This window comes from Micromys minutus (genome assembly GCF_963924665.1).
Source record: "Micromys minutus genome assembly, chromosome: 1".
In the NCBI taxonomy this organism is placed as follows: domain Eukaryota; kingdom Metazoa; phylum Chordata; class Mammalia; order Rodentia; family Muridae; genus Micromys; species Micromys minutus.
In genome coordinates this window covers 60,868,723-60,891,341 of record NC_137969.1, presented here as the reverse complement: position 1 = coordinate 60,891,341, position 22,619 = coordinate 60,868,723, and the positions used below count along the sequence as shown (strand labels likewise).

Genomic DNA, 22,619 nt, shown 5'->3' with positions numbered 1-22,619 from the left:
AAGGGTTGTAAAGGAGCCTGGAAAAAGAATCTGACATCCAAGATGAAGAGTCTAAGCATATGGACAAGAAGTGTATGTGTCATCATGACTCCGTGCTGTGGACCTCTAATCTTAGAAGCAGTGGCAGACTAGGGAACAAGGACACTATGATTTATTTGGACATGATCCAATAATCCCAACCAGACTCTTAGCAACGTTTTTCCCAAGTTACACTCCATTGTCCACAGATACCATGTTAAATCAAGCCTTGGACATCTGTTCTGAAGAACAAAGAGGCAGGGCTAGACTGATGGCTCAGTTCTTAACAGCACTTGTTGCGAGTGCCGAGCGATGGGGATCTCTAGGGACAACTGGCACAAGCGCCGCAAGACCTGGGGTAAGAGAAAACCCTACCCCAGAAAGCAGAAGTATGGGCTGGAAGGAACTGCCTGCTGCCAACACTAAGACTGGCCCTCGCCGCATTTGCGCAGTCCGGAGTTCGAGGAGGCAGTAAGAAGTACCGGGCTCTGGGATTTGGATGTGGGGAACTTTTCCTGGGGCTCTGAGTGTTGTACTTGCAAATCAAAGATCACTGATGTTGTCTACAATGTATCCAATATTGAGCTTGTCTGCACCAAGCCCCTGGCGAAGAACTGCTTTGTGCTTGTTGACAGACAGCACGGGGTGCCGACGGTGGTTTGCGTCCCACTATGCACTGCCCCTGAGCCACAAGAAGGGGGCCAAGCTGACACCTGAAGATGAAGAAATATTAAACAAAAAATGATCAAAGAAAATCCAAAAGAAATACGACAGAAGGTAAAAGATTGCCAAGATCAGCAGACTTCTGGAGGAGCAGTTCCAGCAGGGCGGGCTTCTCGCCTGTGTTGCCTCAAGACCAGGCCAGGGTGGCAAAGCAGACGGCTACATTCTCGAAGGCAAGGAGCTGGAGTTCTATCTGCAGAAGATCAAAGCCTGGAAAGGCAAATAAACCATCCTTCATTGAGTTCGTAGCACCCACATGGTGGCTCGCAGCCGTCCATAATTTCAATTCCAGAGAATCTGAGCTCCTCTACTGACTCTACTGATCACTGTGGGGTACCAGGCACATGTGATAAACAGGTATACATGGAGGCGTGACAATTATATACATAAGATAAAATAAATCTGTGGGGGGGGGGAGGAAGAGGCGGCATGTTGCACAATGGTAATCTGAGTTGCTAATGTGTTTTCTGTTATGATCTTTTAGTGGTTTTTATTTGGCAGAGCTTACGGATCCCACTTTCTACCAATTTTTTTTCTTTCTTCAAGCTTTTGAAAATGTGCAAGGTTATGGAGCAGGCCAGCCACACTCTTTCTCACATTTACTTCTTAAATAATTCCATTGGGAGTCAAAGCAAATCTCTCACGGGCAGTGTCCTGGGGTCTCTGATACCTGCCTGGTCACCAGAAGGCTCCCAGATCTGGCTTCCTGTATATTCAGGGTGCAGATGGATATAGTTCACAGGTCTCCTGCTTTGAAATTAGTGATTGTGGTCTGCTGAGTCCTTCCATACAAGGATTATCCGCCCAGATCAGGAGTCACGTGAAATTTTCAAAACAGCTGTCTAGGAGCCCTGACCTGGCCATCAGGGAACTTCCCACTGAGCTGTAACATTTCAATTTCTGTAAATATTTATTGGCAGCTAGCAGCAGAACAGATGCTATGATGTGCAAGTTTGGGAAATCCAAATGTTACCTGCCTTCAGAGGGTGGGACTGCCTACTTGAAATTCAAGCAGCATTTGTGGATAAAGAGCTAAAAAGAGCAAAGGGTCCAAGGGCTGGCATCATCAGGTTTGTGTTTGCACCCGAAGCCGGGGCACTTACAGCATCTGCCTGTTCCTTGGTGTCTCAGAGTCCCCGTCACAAGTAGAAAACAGTGATTCTTACTTGTAGGTCTCTCAGGGAGATGAAAAGCAAGGAGGCTCTCTGGAGAGTCTGGGGCAGGGTAAGAGCAGAGGGAACAGTGGCTGGTGTGGAGAGCCTCCCACAAACAGGGCACCTTCCTCTGCATGGCTTCCTAGCCTGTGAAGCCAGCATCACCCTGCCCTTTCAGATGTGGAGGGGTTGCTGGTGGTTAGTGGGGAGCAGCTGCCCTTTACCCTAGCCTTCTGTACCCTAGCTGTAGGCTAGATGCTGTACCCTGACACAGCAGGCTCTTCTGGTGTTAGGACCGTGGATCAAGAAGGGAGAAGCAATACTCAGACATGTACACATACCTGACAACCATGTTCTACCTTTGAACAATCCCCCTCATTTTTCCAATTGTTTGGCCAGTCAAAAAGAGAAAAGAAAGAAAGGAAGAAAGGAAGGAAGGAAGGAGGGAAGGAAGGAAGAAAAAGATTACTTCCTTCAGTGTCTTTTTTATCACAGGCAAGGGACAGGATGGCTTCTCTGGCAACCTCTGTTCCTGTCCTAGGCTTTGCGCAATGACCCTGTAGGAACTAGTGTACTTTAAATTCTTTAAGAGTTTTAAGAACCCTGCACTCTGTGTTCTTCTAAGTTCGTGTTCTCCATTGGAGGAACACTTCCTGTTTGCCCCAGTCCTCTGGATACCTTGGAGCTGCTTTGGGGTGAATCAGAAGCCACCACGGTAGGATGCTTAGAGCTAGTCATCTGTTCTCATAGCCTCTGGAGCACAGGCACCCCCTTGTTCCCCTAGCTGTCCAGTCTGATGAACAAAGGTGTTGGACCCTGGACCCTGACTGGTGAAACTCAGTGAAAGTCTGGCTGGCCTGTTAAGGGTTCTTTTCCAGATCCCCAAAGGCTGATCACCCACATGTCCTTCTCCATCTCTTCCAATTTGGCTCAGGGGTGTCCACATTAATCTGGTTATATTTAATATGCACATTATATTCCTGCTCGGAACGAGGTTATTTTCAAACACTAAGCACAAATAACTATTCAAGAAACACTGTGAAAACAGCATTGTCGGAAAACTGCACAATACAAAACTTATTTTAGATGCTTTTACAAAAATCAGAAAATTTAGGGCTAGGGAAGCAGGTGCTATATTTTTTTCATGTGCTAAGTGTCTGTACACCCACAGGGCAGGGTGAGGGCGGAGAGTGGGAGGCAGCCTGATTAGGCCTAAATAGAGAGGGTAAAGTGCTTTGAGAGTGCATTCTCAACTGAAAATCAAAATGCCTTAGATGCAGGCATCTCTGACCATCAAGGTGAGTGTAAGAGGACTTTTCTCTTTATTTAAAAGGATTGTGTGAGTGTGTGTGTGTGTGTGTGTGTGTGTGTAGCATTTCGCCATACATAATAAGGACTTATTCTTCACCCCTAAAATGACTAAGGAAAAGAGATGCATGTGTGGGTGTGCTCAGGACATTAGGAGAGGGCCTCAGCTCTATCGGAAGTTATGAACAGTTGCAAGCTGCCCAAACATGGATGCTGGGAACCAAACTCTAGGCCTCTGGAAAAACACCAAGTGCCCTCAGCCACTGAGACATCTTTCCAGCCCCTTCCTTTGCCATTTCTTTGTCTGCCTTTCCTTTCTCCTGAGATCCACTGATCCTGCCGAGATCTCTGGGAAGTGTGGTTGTAGGCAATTGAGTTAGCAGCTCTTGGGGTCTTAGCCCTGCCCCATGAATGTGACTGTGCATGGGTTTCAGTGACAAAACACCACTGGTGTAAGCTAAAAAGTCACACCTAAGGTCTGCAACCTTGGAGCAGGGGCCTGTAACGGAACCTGCTGAGTCCAGCTTTCTGTTTCCTGTGCCTTAAGCCACGAGTCACTAGACTCCAGTGAAGGGACCCGTGAGGAATGAGAAACCTAAAAACAGCCATAATTGCCATTTTCCAGAACTTCCTGAGACAGGACACTTCATGGCCACTATCTTATTTACTTCACAGCACCCCAGCAACGTTTATGACACTATTATTATGTCAGTTTTCCACAGAAGCTAGGTTTGTAGGAATCTGTTCCCAGTGGGAAGAGGCAGAGCCAGCGCATCTGCCCTGGTGCCCTTTCTATCCACTGGCCCCATTGGTAGGTGTGAACTGTCCTGGTCTCTACATTAGAGCTCGGTTGAACATGTCTTTGTATTTCCCATTCTCAGAAACAAAGAATAATCTCACTTGTTACAAAAAGGAGCAAAGTCAAGGTAGCTTGGCAAGGTTTTTGTTTGTTTGTTTGGTTGGTTTTTTGGGTTTTTTTTTTCTGTTGTTGTTTTTTTCCTTAACAGATATGCCAAGACCCAAACCAGTATAACAAGTGCACTTGGCCAAGATGGCTTCTTTCTTTTACCCCTGACATAGGTGGTCACTTCGTCTTATCTCATTGGTGGGAGCTCAACTTCACAACCTGATGTGATTGGCTGATTGGATGAATAAGCATGGGGAAGGTTCAGGAAGTCTGAGTCCTTGCTGAGATATTACCTTTAACACATTTGTTTTTCCCCTCACAACATGAACAACACAATGGGCAGGTGCCACTTTGTATTAATGTCTGAGACTTTCCACACAGTGGTAAATTGTAAGATTCCAGATCATTGACTATGGTTGGGCCTCAATCACTCCCTTGCTACAGAGGGAGTCACTGCATGTCTGCCTCTGTTTATCTATTCTACCTTTGGTAGGCATTTAATGACCTCTAGATCTTGACTATTTAAAAACTGTTATTATGTTTATAAAAAGGTTTTAAGGTTGTGAATAAACTAGCTTATGGGGAGATCATATCTGTGAGCAATGACAGCCTTCAGGTTTCTCTTTTTACAAACCTTATAGCTTTTGCCTCTTTTCTGTCTTCTTCCTGCTGTCATGAATATTTACAGTCTCATCATTAATAATAATGTTTGCTGTAAGATTTTGACCGACTCCTTTTATCAGAATCAAGTAATCCCCCTTTCTTTTAAGCTAGCTCATTTTTAGAAGTCGTAAATAGGTACTTTGGATTTCATTGAATGTGTTTCTTCTATTGAAATAACCATATTGCTTTTGTTCTTTTAATATGCTAATGTACTGAATGATAATTATAGAGTCCCTAAAGTTAAGCCTTATACTCTTGGAATAAACTCATCTTAGTGGTACAGTATTATCTTTTTTTATTAAGCACAGGATTCATTTTGCTGATATTTGTGTGGGATTATTGCCTCTGCATTCATGAATGAAGACTTCATTTTTTTTTCCTTATTGTAATTTTGAGTTTTAGTATCAAAGGTACAGTGAGCTCAGAAAATAAGTTGCAAAGTATTATTTTGCATTTATTTTCCCTCAAAGAGTTTGCATATGATTAGCATATAGCCTTTGAATGCTTGGATGAACTTACCTACAAAACCATCTGTGTATGGTGATCCTGTTTGGCAGAAAATTAAACAATTGATCCACTTGTTTAAATGGTTATGGGCTATTTGCATTCTTTAAAAAAGATTGAGTCTGTTATTTCCAAAGGGATGTTGGAGCTGACCAGATAGCTCAATGGGTAAAGGTGCCTGCTACTGTGGCTGACAACCCGAGTTGGATTACTGAAACTCATAGAGTAGAGGAATGTTTTCATTTCTCCTAAGATTAAGCTGTAGGTGCGTGGTCCAGCATGTAAGACTGGATCTCTTGTCCTAGCCTTGGCTTTGTTTTTGGAATCATATAGGAATCTTTCGTGAACATTTCTGATGGAAACCTTACCTACCCGTCCATGTGTGAATACTGGGGTTCGTTGATTACTTCCATCATGCTGAGTTTCTCGTCCTACCCATGTCTATGTTTATACTTACCTTTTTCCTTCTCTGACGAACTTACTCTACCATTTTTCTGACTTCTTAAGCCGAGTGCTTACCTCTCAGGCTCAGTTCTTCTTCCCCTGTGTTAATAAATATTTGATGTCCTCGGTTCCTCTCCTGTCGTCTTTTCTGTTCCAAGCTGTGCGCCTCGGCATGTGGCACATTTGTTTATTGTTCAGTCCTAAAACTCTTCAAATTTCTTCTGTGATCTTTCTCATCTGCAGAGTGTTTAAAGTATTTTTAAAAGCTAGTCTTATGGTTTTTAGTTACAGAGTGGTTGCATTATAATCAGAATACTGATTTATGTGGATGGTCCTGGACACTTGCAAATCTGAGTGCTTCTCTTACAGACTAGTCCACAGTCAACTTCTGTAAATAGTCTGTCCGTGAATCTATAAACCACACTTGTTAATTGCGATTTTTTGTGTCCTGAATACTTTGTCTATCAATGAAGGAAGAGGATCCTTGAATGTTAAACTCTGGTAGCGAGCTTAATTTCCCTGTGGGTTCTATCAGTTTTACTTTATGGGCACATAAAACCTTCAGAATTGTTTTATTTTTTAGGTGAATTGAACATTCGTTTAGTAAGCAGTGGTTGGTTTCATCTGTGAAATGCTTTTTTTGTGTTAGAGTCTATTTTTTCCTGACAGGAAAGACTCGCTTTCTTTGGGTTAATATTTGCTTTGTGTACCTTGTACTTCCAGCATTCCCGGGTCCGTGTGTTTAAATGTGTCCCCAGTGAATAACACAGCAACTTTTAAAAACACCCAGCGTGACAACCCCCATCTGTTATCTGGTGAGTCCTTTTCCGCTTACAGTCGTGACTGACAGATCTCTGTTCCTTCCTAGTGTGTGTTATTTTGGGCTTATTTACCCCATTCTCTAAATATCTGCCTATTTGTCTTTTCTCCTTGGCTATTAAAATTTGGCACCTTGGCTGCTGCTTCTACTTATTTGGAAGTTCTATTGAACTTTGTCTCTGTCCTTTCGTAGTTAACCTTGAAAGGTACCACACAGACCAGTCCTACTTTACCGTTAGTGTCCTGATGTTCTACTAAATGACAACCATTTCTTCTCCCAAAATTTGTACTATTCCTGCTTTATGTCCCCCCACACCTTAAACATTTTTATTTCTATAAAGTAGGCCTGAAAATTAGATCTGAACTTTTCTACAGACAATGTTGTTAATATGCATCTGATTTGCATAAATTGTAGACCTTACCCCACCCCCGAGACCATTTTTCTTTTTCCTTTTGAAAGTGCTGTCTGTGTCTCTCTGAAAATGTTTTTATTTTGCTCTCCCAAGTGGAGCTGCTTTAGCTGGGTGGTTGTGGACTGGTTGATGTGTTCTTGTTGCTTTGAGAGTGTAGTGCTGTGCTGTCTCCTTGGTTCTGGTTTTCTGCTGAGAAAGCAGATTCCAGCCCAGATCTTAGCTTGGTAAGTGATGCGTTCTCTTCTATAACACCTTGACTATTTTCTGTCCATTTGTAGTGTTCAACGTGCTATTTCCTTCCCTCCCTCCCTTTCTTCCCTTTTTCCTTCTCCTCCCTCCCTCCTCCTCCTTTCTCTCTCTCTTCAGAGTCTAATGTAGCTCAGCCCCAATCTCACTATATAGTCACAATTTATCAAGCTTCAGGTCCAGTTACCTCCAGCTCCCAAGTTCTGGGACTGCAGCTGTGCATCCTCACACCCCGTTAACATGGCGCTGCATGACTTCAGAGCTCTGTACACAGTGGGCAAACACTCTACCAACTGACTTACCCTCTCCAGCCCTTCTAGACACAGCTTTACTTTCTTTGTGGTATTTGAAGACTCCTGTGCTGTAGTAAATATTAAAAGGATGGCTTATCCCTTTATTGACCCCGGTGGTCTCACTCCACAGGTGCCAAACATGGATCTGAACATGCGGACTGTGTCACTCGGTCCAAGCCACCCTCTCCACATGATTCCTATCCCACGAGGTTCACTTCACCTGTCCTGCTGCTTCTGCCCCGGGTGGATGCTAGCACCCCAGCATATTTCTTTCCACTATCCCCTGCCCCCGCACAAACATTACTCCAAAGCCAGGTTGTTTTTTTTATTGCAGGTTTATATATTAGATTCTCAACCCACAAACCCTCAACACAATAAGATTAAATACAATAGACAAAGATACAAACTGCCCTTCTATAACAGATAAAAGACCTATAAAATCCCTTACAAATATTCATATCTACCTATCTCCAATTACGGCCACCAGGATCTAAGTCTGCTTTCTCCAGTTCCATCTTCATTTCCCTGGACTCCCTGCTTCTCTTGTTTTCCTACCTTTTCTCCACCTACCTCTCCACTGTCCAATCCTGATTTATCTTAACATCAATCTACACTGCTGGACTTCCTGAGTCGCTGCATCTATATTTCCAGAGTTCCTGAAAATAATCTTTTAACTTTCCCTCTCCTCCATGTTCCTTATTTCTTCCTCCTGGACTCTGGTTAGATACTGAAATGTCTCTTTTTATCTTGCATATATTGACCTATATTTTTCTTGTTTTGTATCTTGTTTCTCTGGGTGAAAGCCAGAGAAATCCCTTCATGTCCTTCAGATCTATCTTCACCCTCACTAGTTTTCTCTTTGGCTGTGTCTAATATGCTATTTACCCTGAGCTCCTGGCATGTGTAATAGCCAAACATCTACTTTCTTTTATTCTTTTATATTTTTAAAAATCTGCTTTTTATGTGTCTCTAGTTAAAAAAAACTTTTATGTTGGATTTTTCTTTCTTCTGATTTGATAATTCTAATATTATTTTGAACTATGATGAGTCCTCATCCCTCTTGTCTCTGTCATTCATGATCCTCTCTTCAGCAGAATTGTGGATTTGTACCTAACCTAATCTGCAGAAAACCTGAGCACTTACTCTAGGGTTACCTGTCTCCAGAAGAGATCCATATTTGTCTGTCAGTGCCCAGGGATTCCATGGACCCGGGTTTTAGCATCTCCTCCCAGGGCCTCTGCTCGACTGGGAATTTCGGAGCCAGCTCCCCCCACCACCACCGCCATCTTGTTATCCAGAATTATCCTCAGAGATTCTGCCCTTATGTTTCCAGACCTGCATGGTCCCTGGGAAGCATGCCTTAGGTTTATAATGCCACTGTGTATTTAGTGAGTAAAGCAGCTGCTCTAAGGGACGAATATGCTGTCTTCTGCTTTGTTGAAGTCAAAGCTGTTTTCACATTAGTTAAGGAGAGAAAGAGTATGGGGGTCCTAGAAAAAAAATAAAAACACTTCATTTCTCTAAATCAATTCTAAATTGATATTATGTGTAGTCTATGCCATGAGCTTTTCTATGCTATTGTTCCAAGGCTAGTTTGTGTGCCTGAAGCTTATCAGTATCTTTCATTCTATTTAACATCCTGTAAGTATTCTTTCCAATACTATACTATTCTGATAAGAGTCTCAGAAGGCCCAGTCCTCAGGCTGGGATGATTAGAATCCTATACCTGAAGTGCTAATGACCCACGTTTGCAAAGAATCCAAATCTTCTCTGAACTATTGGAAGCATGGAAGTATATATTTGGATGATGCACAGAAGCCTGAAGCTTTTGGTGGCCATTTTCCCAAGCTATAAGGAGATGTTCCATATTAAGGCCTGATTAATATTTGATTCTGAGCTGAGCATAAAGAAGCTATTTATGATGTGACTGAAGGGTGAGTCACTGGCCACACACACTTCCACATTGCTGCAGGACTGTGACACCACTAAGACCAAAGTCCCCCTATCCAATTGTCACCTACAAGGCACCAGAAGACCTGGGAATTAGCGCCACCCATCCAATACAAATGACAATTACAAGTATGGAAAAATAAGATTTTGGAGTAGGTCCTCTGTTTTTGGTTTTGTTTTTTTTTTTTTTTTTTTTTTTGAGAATTAACTCACCTCTATGTAACCTCAAAAAAACAGCAACTTGCCAGCATATCTGACCCACCAACCTAAGTCTGAACATCTGTCATATCAAAGCAAAACAACAACTTTTTTTGAAACACAAGGAAATTATCTGGAAATAGAACTATTCTGTTTCAAGTGCTATTAAAAGAGAAATGGGTCTGGTTATAACCAGACATAAAATTGGAAGATACCCAGTACCCAGAACTCTCTGATTTTTTTAAGGACAAAAATCCTTAAAATCCACTGGCAAAGGCTCAATGTCTCAAAAATATTTTTAAAAGCCCATTATTGAAAGAGTTGATTATGCAAGATACACAAAAGGAGATGAGTTCTGTTTCAGGTCATCTCAGGGATGGACCAGAACTGTTCAGTGCAATCCTCCAAGCAAGACAGATGGCACCTTCTTGTTGTCTGTGATGGAGCCTAGGACTGTTGACACTCTTTCTTAGAAAAAGGAGAAAGCGGGGTTTCTGGACCTCACATGAGTATTCAGCCAGCCCAGCCTACCCCATTTGTATACAATTTTATCCTAAGGGAGGTGCTAGAGTATATAGGGTAGGGAAGACCAAGGGAAGGGAATTTCATCTATGCAGCTTTGGGGAAGCCACTACCCATGTTGGTGAGACTTGTCAGTGCAGCTGCTGTGTGGCCACCCATGCTCCTTGTTAATTGCCACTTGCTGTGCTCTGTAAACAACCCCAAGGAACCCACTGGTTTCCCAGAGTGAAGGTCAGTGGAATTAAGCGTTAGTTTATCATTATGGCCTTATGAAGGGAGGATAGGCATTGTTTATTTAGCCACCTCTCCCAGGGAAGGGATTTTAAACAACCATGAGACCCGGCAAGGTCTAATATCCGAGGGAAAACCAGCATGTCCCTCCCTACCATGGAGAACAGAGGCAGGGGTGAGAATGTCTGTGAGAACACCAAGTAAAGCCAGGCCCAATGTTGAACTGATTCAACACAGCCGTGAGATGCATTGGAAGCTGAAAGCCAGCTGAACTTCTTGGAAATTGAAATTGCCGCTGTAAACTCAGCTAAAAATCATTTCAGTCTCTAAAGTTTTAATGTAAAAGGCTTGTGGATTCTAATGTGTGAGAAGTGTTAGGTTGTCATTCAACTTTCCCAGATTTTGCTGTACTTGAAAATCTCTCTGTCTCTGTGTCTCTCTATCACACACACACACACACACACACACACACACACACACACACACACACACACACACACACACACACACACTGCAATGCTGCTAATTGAGCCCTGTGCCTAACACATGCTAGGCAAATTCTTCACCACTGAGCTACATCTCTGGTCCACAAACCAGGTTTTAACTGGTTAAAATTTGACCAGTGTTAGCCTGAAAGGACTATTTCAAATAAAAGGAAGGCAGAGTTTCCGTCATGTTCTACATCCCTTTTACAGATTCACCCATTTGAACATCACAGCCCCAAGGGCTGTGCCCTTAGGTTCTTTGTGTGAAAAAACAGTTCGTTGGCTGTTCTTCTCATCACTGTAACAAATACCTGACCAAAGGAACTTGGGAAGGAAGAGCTGGCTCCTTGGGACTCACAGTTTGAGAAACTGGTCCTCAGCAGGACACTGAAAGTGTGTGGCAGGAGCATGAGGCCTTTGCAGCAGAGTCAGAGGCTGATGGTGGTAGGTCTTGGGTAGCTTTCTCCCTCCCCTTTCATCCAGTCCAGAACACTAGCCCACACGGCTGCTGACAGTCACCTCTGAAAATGCTGTCACTCCACCTGAGTGATGCTAAATGTAGTTAAATTAGCAATGGAGAGTAACCCTCAGGGATGGGTCAAAACCCTTTCCCCGGGTCACTCACTGGGATCAGCATTAGAGCTTCACTACTTTGACACAGGCAGTCTGGTTTGAGAACCTGCCTCATCACCTCTTAATTGCTGAGATGCTAAGCAAGATGAAAAAAACAAAACAAACAAACAAACAACAAACAAAAAAACAGGCACGCAAAGCTCAAAAGAGCTGGGTTCAAATTCCATCTCTATCACTTATACTCCATATCAAAAAAGCTCTGTCCAACCTCACTCCTAACCTTTATCCATGAAAGGCTATATAATTAAAACAGATAAATAAATACCCGGGATGTACCAAGCCCTTGGTAAGATTTGGCTGTTAGAGGGTAGGCTATATCAACCCCATTCATTTGGATCTGATGTATATACACACAAATGTTTAAGTCACTATAACAAGACTGGTGAACTGGCACAGTGGTTAAGAAGAGCACTGACTACTCTTCCTACTCTTCCAGAGGTCCTGAGTTCAAATCCCAGCAACCACATGGTGGCTCACAACCATCTGTAATGAGATCTGCTTCCCTTTTCTGACTTGTAGATTAGAGTACTCATACATTAAATAAATACATTTTTAAGTTAAAAGTCACTAAAACAGGGTTAATACATTATAATTGACTTTTTTTTTCAGTACAAGTTATTTAAGGCTATTCAATTTTGCAATCAGTTTGGAAAGGACCAAGTTGCCGCTTGCAATTTTTTTCTGATTTTTTTTCTTTTGCATTTGATTAGCAAAAAGATTCCTTACATTGAGATCAATTGTGTTTATTGATCAGGGTTTTGGGCAATGTCAAACATGGCCAATTACAGCCTCTGCCACCGAGGACTTTACTTGGTGGCAATCATTTTTACCAAGCTCACTTTTCCGGGCTCATATTCCACTGATCTAAGTATTATAAAGAAGCTTGGATTCTGTTTTACATTTTAGTCAATAACAAGGTTGTTATTTGAGGTCTTAGTGAGGCGTGGCTTTTCTTTGTGTTGATAAATTGGACCAAACATAGTTCTTCTTTTGGAATCCAAGGTCCTTTGCTACAATGTGCAATGCATGGGAATGTCAGTTTTATTGTTATTTTGAGATCACTTTACTTCTGTGTCTTTTTCTTGCATGTGCATAATTGCATGCAAATGTGAATGCATAAACATACAGGTGCTCAAGGGGGCCAGAGTTGGAAGTCAGAGATCCTGGAGATGGAGTTACACTGCGCCGTGAGCACCCAGTGTGGTGCTGGTTACTAAACGTGGGTCCTCTGGAGAAACAGGAAGCACTCTCACCCACCGAACCATTTCTGCAGTTTTTCATCTATGTCTCAAGGAATACTGCACCGATCCCTTGGGCGTGTTTTACAGTTTGCCTCATGTGAACTGCTCAAAAGCCACGGTGCAAATCACACTTAGAACACTAGCAATAAAGCAGTCAAAATTCAGAGCATCCTGAAGCTTTCCTCCCTTGTGTCTCAATTTTGCAAAACCCGCGTGTCTCCCCATCTCTATCCCATCTACAGGCCCTGGGAACTCTTAATTGTGTCTCCATTTCTGCAATCCTGTCATTTTAGTCACGTGACTGTGGTGGGTCCACATACTGTGTAACCCCTAGAAACCAGCTGTTTTCATTCAGCATACTTCTTTGAGACTCGTCTATTTTGCTGTGCGTAGCAATACTTGGGTTCTTTGCATTGTTGAGGTCTGGTGAGCCTGCTTTGCTCTTTCCACAGTCTGTTTAACCAATCACCCGGAAGCAGCTGGGCAGCCTGTTATCATAATTTGAAGGTATTACAAGCACTCCTCTGTAGGCATTTGGACACACGGAGGTCTTCACTTCTCCCCCACAAATGGTCTTGTATGCAATCGCTGGGGAGCGTGATGTGGTGGTTGCACCTTTTGTTTTTGTTTGTTTGTTTGTTTGTTTGTTTTGTTTTGTTTTGAAGAAAATGCCATTTTGTCTTCTAGAGTTGTTAAATTGTTTTACATGTCTCACCAGCAATGTTTGAGTGGCCGGTGTCTCTACATCCCTGCCAGCTGTCACTGTCTCTTGTGTTAGTTATCTGGCTTCACAAATTATACTATCTTATTATGGCTTCATTTTAAGCACTTTTACAATTTCTTTGAGAATTTTATATATAATATATTTGATCATATTCTCTCCTCCTAACTTCCTAACTTCTTCCAGATTCACCTCACCTCCAACCTACTATGATTTTCCTTGTTTTTTTTTTTTTTTTTTTTTTATTATTGATTAACACATTTACTACACTTTGTGCTGGGTGTGAGGTCATCTACTTGGAACATGATCACTATATCAGGAGTCATACCCTTAAAGAAAATCGACTGTCCTTCCCTGAAAGACTATCAACTTTTCATTGCTCCTCAGGGCTGGGCTTATAACCCATTCCCATTCCACACCAGAATGTCCACAGGCTTGATCTTGTGCAGATCTTATACAAGCAAACACAGCTGCTCTGAGTCCATGACACAGCAGCCCATCCACATCCAGAAGACACTGCCCTGCTTTGGTTCTCCCAACCTCTGACTCGTATAAATCTTCTCCTCTCTTACTCGTCCCTGAGTCTTAGGAAGAGTTGTGTCATCGATTCAACATTTGTAGCTGAGTGCCTTACTGATTCTTTACTTTGACAATTGTGAGTTTCTCTGTTAATCACTATTTACCCCACTCCACAAAGAAATTTCTCTGATGAGGTCTGAGGGCTACACTAATCTAATGGTAGAATGATGTGAATTTAGAGGGCAGTTTGATACTATATCCATTAGCAAAATAATAGTAGTAAGTTCACTCCTGGGGCCTGTGAGTTCCCCAACCATGTGGTCTTAGCCTAGATTAACAGTATCAGACATGTGTTGCCCCCTGTGGATCTGGCCATAAATCCTGTAGCATGAAATAAAAAGTATGAATCCCACACTACTGTTGGCATAGCACTGGTGGACAGGCTGGTCTGTTCTCTACCTGGTAGACACTCTGATCCTAAGCTCCGAACCCTCTCTACCTGGCTTGCTAAGTTTTCATGGCAGGTTGTTGCCATGCCAGTTCCCCGCTTCCAAATTCCTACAGCTAGTTGGGGCACACTTGCAAACCCGTGCTTTGCTGCTGTCCTTTTCTTTCTGGAACCCAGTTGAGTTGCTGTGTCAAGGAAAACACCACACAAACTTAGTTTAGAATCAATAGGTAACACAATACCTGGGCACAGCAATTAGCACCCTAATTTGTAAGCCATTCTAAGATATAAATCTTCCAATAGCGGATCCTGCTGGATCTGCCGCCTGAACCAGGAGCTTCTGCTACCTACATTTTGTCGTCCATCTTCTCTCCCATCCAAAAGCCCCATCTTTTCTCCTGCTTCTCCCCTTCCCCTCTCTGACCCAGAAGTACCACCTACTTGTCCAGTGATTGGCTCCTTGAAGTCTTTATTCATTAGGGAATGGTTCTGCCACATCTCACCTTTTCTATCCAATAAAAAAAACCAAAAAAAAAAAAAAAAAAAAAAACCAAAAACAAAACAAAAAACAAAAAACCCCACTTTTTCTCAAATATAAACTGAGTATAACAGTTACAATTTTGTAATTTATGAAGTACAAAATACACCCAACACCCAGTCCATCATTTTTGTCAATTAAATAGAACACTCTGTTATCTATCCTAACTTTAAAAAGGCTTATAAATCCATATATGTTATGTCCTGGTTTAGCTTGTATATTATCTGAAAACTATCTAATTAAATGTGTTCTCTCAATGCCAAATAGTCTAGATCGTCTATGAGACTGTAACTAGCCTTTTAACCCCATCAGAAATCTTAGAATGACCACTAGTATCTGCAAATATAGAAAGCCTAACATAGCTTTTAGAACTGAGACAGATTGTAGAGACAGCTGCTTACCTATACAGTCGCTGTATGTCAGAAAGTTGGAGCATCAGTCTTCAGCCTTCTGGCCCAGCATCATCCAACAGACCTTTGGAATGCAGAATTTTGAAAGACTGATTACCCTGTCTTGGTAGAAATTACCTGTCAACTATTCTGAAGTATATTTTTTTTTCTGGACAGTATTTTGTCTGTAGATGAAATAGGCAATTTCTACCCAGTGGCTACCTAGCCACAAAGTACTACCTAACCTAGAGGCAGAGACACTCAATTTCTTCTTTGAATCCACAAAAGGGAAGCTGCTAGGAGCAGATCTGACTCAACAACAAAAGAATAAATAACATTAAAAGTCACATTCTGTGGATTTCTGATGCTTTTAAAAACCACCTCTCTATGTAAAGTAATCTGGACTGTTGTCTGTTAACTACTCTCAGCTATTTCTAAATATAATATCTTGCAAGCACTCTAGCAATTAACTCAAAGCCAAGAATTTTGCTATCTGGCCTTTAACTCAAAGGCTTAATAATTTCAGATCAGTTTATAATAACAGTTATAAAAGGACTGGGTCTAAACCTTGTATTGTTAAATGTGTTGTATATGCCTATATGAGAGTAAGAATATTAATCCCAATTTTTTATCAATAAGAATTTCATACCAATAAAAACCTTGACTTTGTATCAAAATAAATTCTATATCAAAGTAAGAAGTATGGCTTCAATTCAACTTAGTAACTATTATAATGATTTCTACCAAATGAGATTATGGCTATACAATCAGTTCTAGCTATTTCCTTCCTGTTCAAAATATGACCACTTCTATGTTACCCAGAAAGACAACTTAGAATAACTACCTTTAACCCCCAAGCCCAGGGAACTTGGACTATGACTCTTCATAATGACTTCCTGCTAAATATGAGCATTGAGATATCTTTGAAGAAGGTAGTCTCTGATGATGCCTGTGTCCTGACTGGATCCAGCTGAAAGTCTCTGAGATCAGGAGCTTATGCAGATCAGTTCAGCATGTCTGAAAATGAGACTTACCAGGGTTGTGTAGTCTGTAATATACAAATCTCAAAATAAAATTTTAGTATCATCAAGATATCTATATGGATTGTATTAGCCTGCGTAGGGTATTCAAACTAGTTAGGATGAAATTCTGCTCCAATCATAAGTCTTCATTTGTGCCATATGAGAGATGGCACAAAGAATATTTTTGTTTCATTCACCTTAATTTATATTTAGGCAGTCTGCCTCTATCCAATATGATTCATATAACTCTAGAAAATGTGTAGACACTAATCACATTTTCTGAAAATGCAAAGACAAATCTTTTCTACCAAATCAGCATATTCTTCAGTTGGCAACCAGGAAAGCTTGTATCCTGTCTTCTTTTCCAGAGGGATAGTAAAACAACAACAACAATCCCTCATAATCCTACTCATTTTGATAATAAAAACAATTCAAAACAAAAGAAGTAAACTAAAAAATTATTGTATGAGCCTATTTTTAGGCTTGTTTTAATTTGTCATGTCAATAAATTAACCCAAAATTTCCATGGAGCACACAAACAAAGAATATGAATTTCCTGCAGAATGTATTCTACCATCTATCTGTTGTGCTCTCTGCCTGGAGCCACAGACTTCTATTATTACCTATTCATAGCAGGCAATTATCACTACTTTCTACTTGGAGTCAGTAATCTTCCCTATTCTAGTACCGAACCACAAGTAAAATTCTCCATGTGATTCAGACAAAATCTATAAATCTATTCTGAAAGCAAATAATCCCAATTTTATACATTTATTTCACTCAATATCTGCCCCCAAGAAGTAGGCAGCTTCCATTTCTTGGCTCTCTGACTCAGAGCAGTCATCTTTTCTCTTTTCACAGCAGGGAACCTCAGAGCCCTCTTTCTTTGTTTTAAGGTTCTAACACTTGAGTCATCCATCACATGATTCAACTCTGCCCTACTCATCAAACCTCCAAATTTCTATCTAAATCTCTAACTCATAGGCTAAGAATCTTACATTTCTAGTGGATCCTTGCTCTACACATTGGAATACTACCTATAGCCAAAAATATCAAAAAGATGCCATCCCACGCTAATGCTGGCTACTCTCCAGCTACATCCACGGCTAGCCCCAGGTTGTGCATGATCCCTATGCAGTGACTACCCAACTCACAATTCTTTTGCTGCAGACTCTGGTCATATTCTAGCTAGTCACCCCCTGTGGTTAGCTGTCACAAATTCCAGTGACCTGGTAAAATCAATACTCTTGTAATTTATCAGTAAGATTTATATCAGTAAATCCTCAACCCACAAATGGGCACACAATGAACTCAAAACTCAATTGATATAAACACAAGTTACATGCCTAGATAGGGCAAACACACCCTACTTATTATTTAATCATCTTTCTAAGAACCCCCCCAATACTTATGACTCCCAGGACTGTGGTTCTGGCTCCTCTTCCTCTCCTATAGTTTCCATCTTGTCTCTTCTTCTCCCGTCCAAAAGCCAAGACTCTTTCTCCTTCCTTCCCTCTTCTTTTCTTCAACCTGGAAGTTCTGCCTACTTCTCACCCAGTGATTGGATCTCTGAACTCTTTACTCATTGGGGGAAACCAATGAATAAACAATTGGTTACCCTACCCCCATGACATATTGCACCCATGAACATATCTTGCCACATTCCAATTCACAAGGCACACATCTGGGTAAGACTGTTGCTCACTCTCATCCCTGTTAGCAACCTGCAGAACACTGCCAATGCGATGAAAGGTAGTCAATAGACAGGATTTTTTTATTGGCACCAACTTGATTAATTTTTGAATTATCTATACCTACAAAAAATATGGAGAGACTTGACATCTGGTGATGGTTAGTTTTTAATTGTCAAATTGACATAATCTAGGATCACCTCAGAAGAGAGTCTCAAGGAGAGATTGTCTAGATCCAACTGGTCTTGGCAGGTCTAGAAGAGATTACATTGATTACAGTAACTGAGATAGGAAGACTGTGGCACTATATCTTGACATGGAATCTTGAAGTATGTAAGAGCATAAATGGTGAGCTGAGCTTAAGCATATACACATAGGTTCACTGCTCTAGACTGTGGATATAATATACTTAGGCTTTCCAGTTTCTGCTACCTTGGCTTCTCCACAGTGACGGACTGCAACCTGGAGCAAACCTTTCTTTCAGAGTTGCTTTTGCCAGTGTATTTTATCACAGCAACAGAAAAGTGAACCAGACACACATAGCTATCCTAAGCCAGCTCCTAAGGTTTCACCATGCTGTTTACTTCTGTGATTTTATTCCATCAGCTTTTTGTGATGCTCAAGTCAACACGTTTTATGCCGGTATTGTCAGTGCTCTCATTGGGGGTATGAACCTAGAAGAGTAGAGTCTAAAAATGAGACAGACTAAAGTTTTATGTAACAGCCAACATTATTTAGATCATCAGACAACTTATATTCTGAGGGTTAAGCAAGGTCATGTGAGCAAAGTTCACTAGAGTTCAAGCTGTATAGAAACTCAAGGAAGAGTCTTATCTGGAAATAGGCAAGGTCATATGAGCAAAGTTCACACAACTTCACTCTAAAATATTTCAAATACAGGAGTGCTTGGAAACAGTTTTGAATGATAAAAGGAAGATACTGGGTAATCAGACTCCTATTTACTACACCTGGGAGGGGCATAAAAGCACATTTTAAGAACGAACCATGTTTAGAAGGAACAGGAGTCACAGGACTCTTGTCTTATTTTCCTAAAGTTTTCTCACAAACTCTCTAAATTATCCTCACACAGCCCCAGTTGTGGACCATGTTCCAACAGCTATGTTTAACTTCTGCATATTTCTCATTTTTAGGTAACTATAAACAATACGGTAATGTAAATTTCAGTGATGCATATTGAATTGCTTTATGTAGAACTACTGTCAATCTCTGAGTATCAATCTGTATCCTAACACAGTGACTGAGTAGCTCTTGAACATTTGTGGAGACTTCCATAGATGATCATATCTCTATCAAACTGAGGGGATGAAATTACTTCTTGTTCCTTTTTATTTATATGCCTTTAATTTTCATTTTTCCTTTTCAGCACCATGCTGCATAAGAGTGGGGAGAAATGCACATCCTTGCCCTGTGTCTGGTTTGGGGTAAGCATCAAGGCACCCAGTGTTGGAGTAATGCTAGCTGTAGCATATTTTGTTATTGTTGCTATTTGTTTTATATATTTATTTATGTTTGTTGATATTCTTTATCAAGTTGAATACATTCCCTTCTCTTAATATTTCCATTTATTTGGAAAATATTCATGGATGGGCACTGAATTTTGCTATTTTTTTCTACACCAAGCAATAGATGTTTACACAAATTTTATTCTTTAGCCTGTTGATGAAGTGTCTTGTCACAAAGTGACTGGTTTTAGTTGATTGAACCAATTTGGGTTTTTGGAACATCTCTTTCTTAGTTGTAGTCTGTATTTCTTTTTGCATGCCATTGAAAGCAATTTACCAACATTTTATAAATTTTTACGTACATACTCATGAAGAATATTGGTGTATCTCTTTATTCCATATGATATTTAGATGGTTTGGTATTAGGAGAATACTAACTTCTTGAAATAAATTGGAAAGTGACCTTTGATCATTTATCTTCTGGAAGAAGTTGTGTAGAACGGATGTCATTTCTTCTTTTAGCATTAATAAAACTCTTATATTAAATAATCTAAACTAGATCTGAGAGGCAGTTTTTAAATTATGAATTTAACATTATTGTTAGTTGTGGGACTATTTAAAGTTTGGTCTTTGATGGGTGAGTTGTGATATTTTAACTTTTTTTTTTTTTTTGAGGAATTGATCTTCTTATCTAGGTTGTCAATCTATGTATAAACTTGTTCACCTTGTTTTTATCTATTGTGGTATAGCTATTTTATTCATGATATTGGTGATTTTTTTGTTAGTTTTTCACAAGGTTTGTCAATTTTATTGATTTTTTTTTAAAAGAACCAATCTTGGTTTCATGGATTTTTCTTTATTATATTTGTCTTCAACTGACTTTTATCTTTTGTTCTTTCTAATGCTTGCTATCATTTAATTTTGCTCATTCTCTGCATTGCTAGAGGGAATCCCACATCACTAATTTGAGACTTCTCTCTTTTCTAGTAAATACACATGATGATCTGAGTTTCTTCTCAGCTAGCTTTAGCTCTGCCCCACAGATCTGACCCTTTCTTTCCCATTCAGATCAATGTACTTTTAAATTTTCCTTTAGATTTACCCTTTGACTTATAGATAACTTAGAAGTTCTCTGCTTGATTTTTTTGAGTGCTGAAAGTTTTTCTGTTTCATTCTGATATTAACATGATTTGATTCTACTTTGTACGATTCCAACTCTTCCAAAAGGTGTGTTTGTGTGATAGCCCATAATAGATTCTAGCACACTCCAGGGAAAAAAATGCATATTTTGCTTTTATTGGAGACTTCTGCAAATATAAACCAGGCCCTTTCTGTCTTACAACGCTGTTAAATTCTCTATCCTCCCAAGTTCTGCTTAGTTGGTATATCAGTTATTAAGAGTGTTCTGCAATTGTAATTCTGGATTTGTTGATTTCTCTTTCTGATTCTTTAGCTTTTGTTTCATACTGTTGGTAGCTCTGCTGTTTGGTACATACATGCTTAGGATTGTTTTCTTCATAGGATAATTCTACCATAAGTTTGTGATCCTTTCTGTTTATTGTCTTTGTATGCTTAAGTGATCAGTAGAGCTTTACAATTAAATATTTAATAAGCAAATTAATGGGTATTATTACAACTCACACATTTTTACTTTGTTCATATTCTCCATCTCTTCTCCAAAATAGAATCTCTCTCTCTCTGTGTGTGTGTGTGTGTGTGTGTGTGTGCGCGCGCGCGCCCGCATGCGTGCGCACGTACATGCATGCATGTATTTAAATCTAGACCTAATGCTGCCCCCAGAAGCAATAGGTTATTAAATAAAATTCTAGGTGTGAGGTGCCTCCTCATGAATTGTTCAGGGAAGCTCCGCTTGGGCAAAACGCTGTTGCTATTGCTCTTGATTGCCCACCAGAACCAGACCGGAAGACCCCACTCTCTAGAAGCAGCACATAGAGATATCAAGCTGGAGCTGAGCTTAGGCTCCCTCGCTGTTGCCTAGTTTTCATAGTGCTGGTGCTATGCAAGCTACTCAAGGGAAGAAGCCCTTATTTGCTTTATTGATGACAACCATTATGCCTGGGATGAGACCAAACCCTAGTGTGGCTTTAATTTTTATTTTCCTGATGGCCAAGGATGCTGAGCCTTCCTTTTTCATAGATTTCCCGGCCATTTGTCTGTTACCATTATTTCCTAAGCTACCAGATTCCTTTACAAAAGTCCTTGCCTTCACCTGTGTTCTGAAGTCTATCAGTCATGTTTTCTCTAGAGGTTTCAAAGTTTGGAGACTCCTTTGAAGGTCTTTGATCCATTTTGAAATGACTTATGTGCAGGGTGAAAGGTAGCAATCTAGTTTCATTGTACTACATGGGGACATCCAGTACCCACCCCACCCCATGTCAATAGTTGAGAAGGTATTTTTCTCTATGCTTTTGGGTACATTTGTTAAAAGGCAGGTGACTGTGCTTATATGTTTATTTCTGGATATTATATTCCATTGGTCTGTCTACCTGTTTTTATTCCAGTAACATGTTTTGCTACTATGGCTCTGAGGTGAAATTTGAGATCATATATGATAGCTGCAGCATTGTTCTTCCTAATTTTTTGAGGTTTTTATGCATATTGTTTTACATACTATTCACTAATGCATGTGTGTGTGTCCCTTTTCATCCCAAATGTATCCATCTGTGTCTTCTCTCTCATATGATTCGTTTGTCTAAGGGTTTATTGGTTTCACTTATTAACAAGCCAGCCCTTTCATCTCAGTCCTTTTTTATCCTTTTGGTTTTCATTTCATTAATTTCTACCTTCATCTGTAACATTTCTTTCTTCTAATGACTTTGGAATGTCAGCTTGTTCTTGTTTACCTAGGGCTTTAAGGTGGATATCATTATCTATTTAAGATCTCTTTGATTTTTATGTAATTGGAGTTAAAACTTTCCCCTCAGAACTTTCTTTTTCCATCCCAATGTGCTAGGTTGTGCTTTCTCATTTGACCCCTGCAGTTTAAAATTCTCTTCGGTGACCCACTGATTGTTCAAGAGCTCACTGCTCACTCTCCATTTGTTCACAGAATCTA

General features: G+C 40.5%; 1 pseudogene across 1 annotated transcript; it reads left to right on the top strand.

Annotated features, from left to right (window-relative positions):
- The first annotated feature begins 330 nt into the window (after positions 1-330).
- LOC308440044 (small ribosomal subunit protein eS8-like) lies at positions 331-967 on the top strand (annotated as a pseudogene). Its single transcript has one exon. The product of its transcript is annotated as a small ribosomal subunit protein eS8-like (transcript).
- The last annotated feature ends 21,652 nt before the right edge of the window (positions 968-22,619 follow it).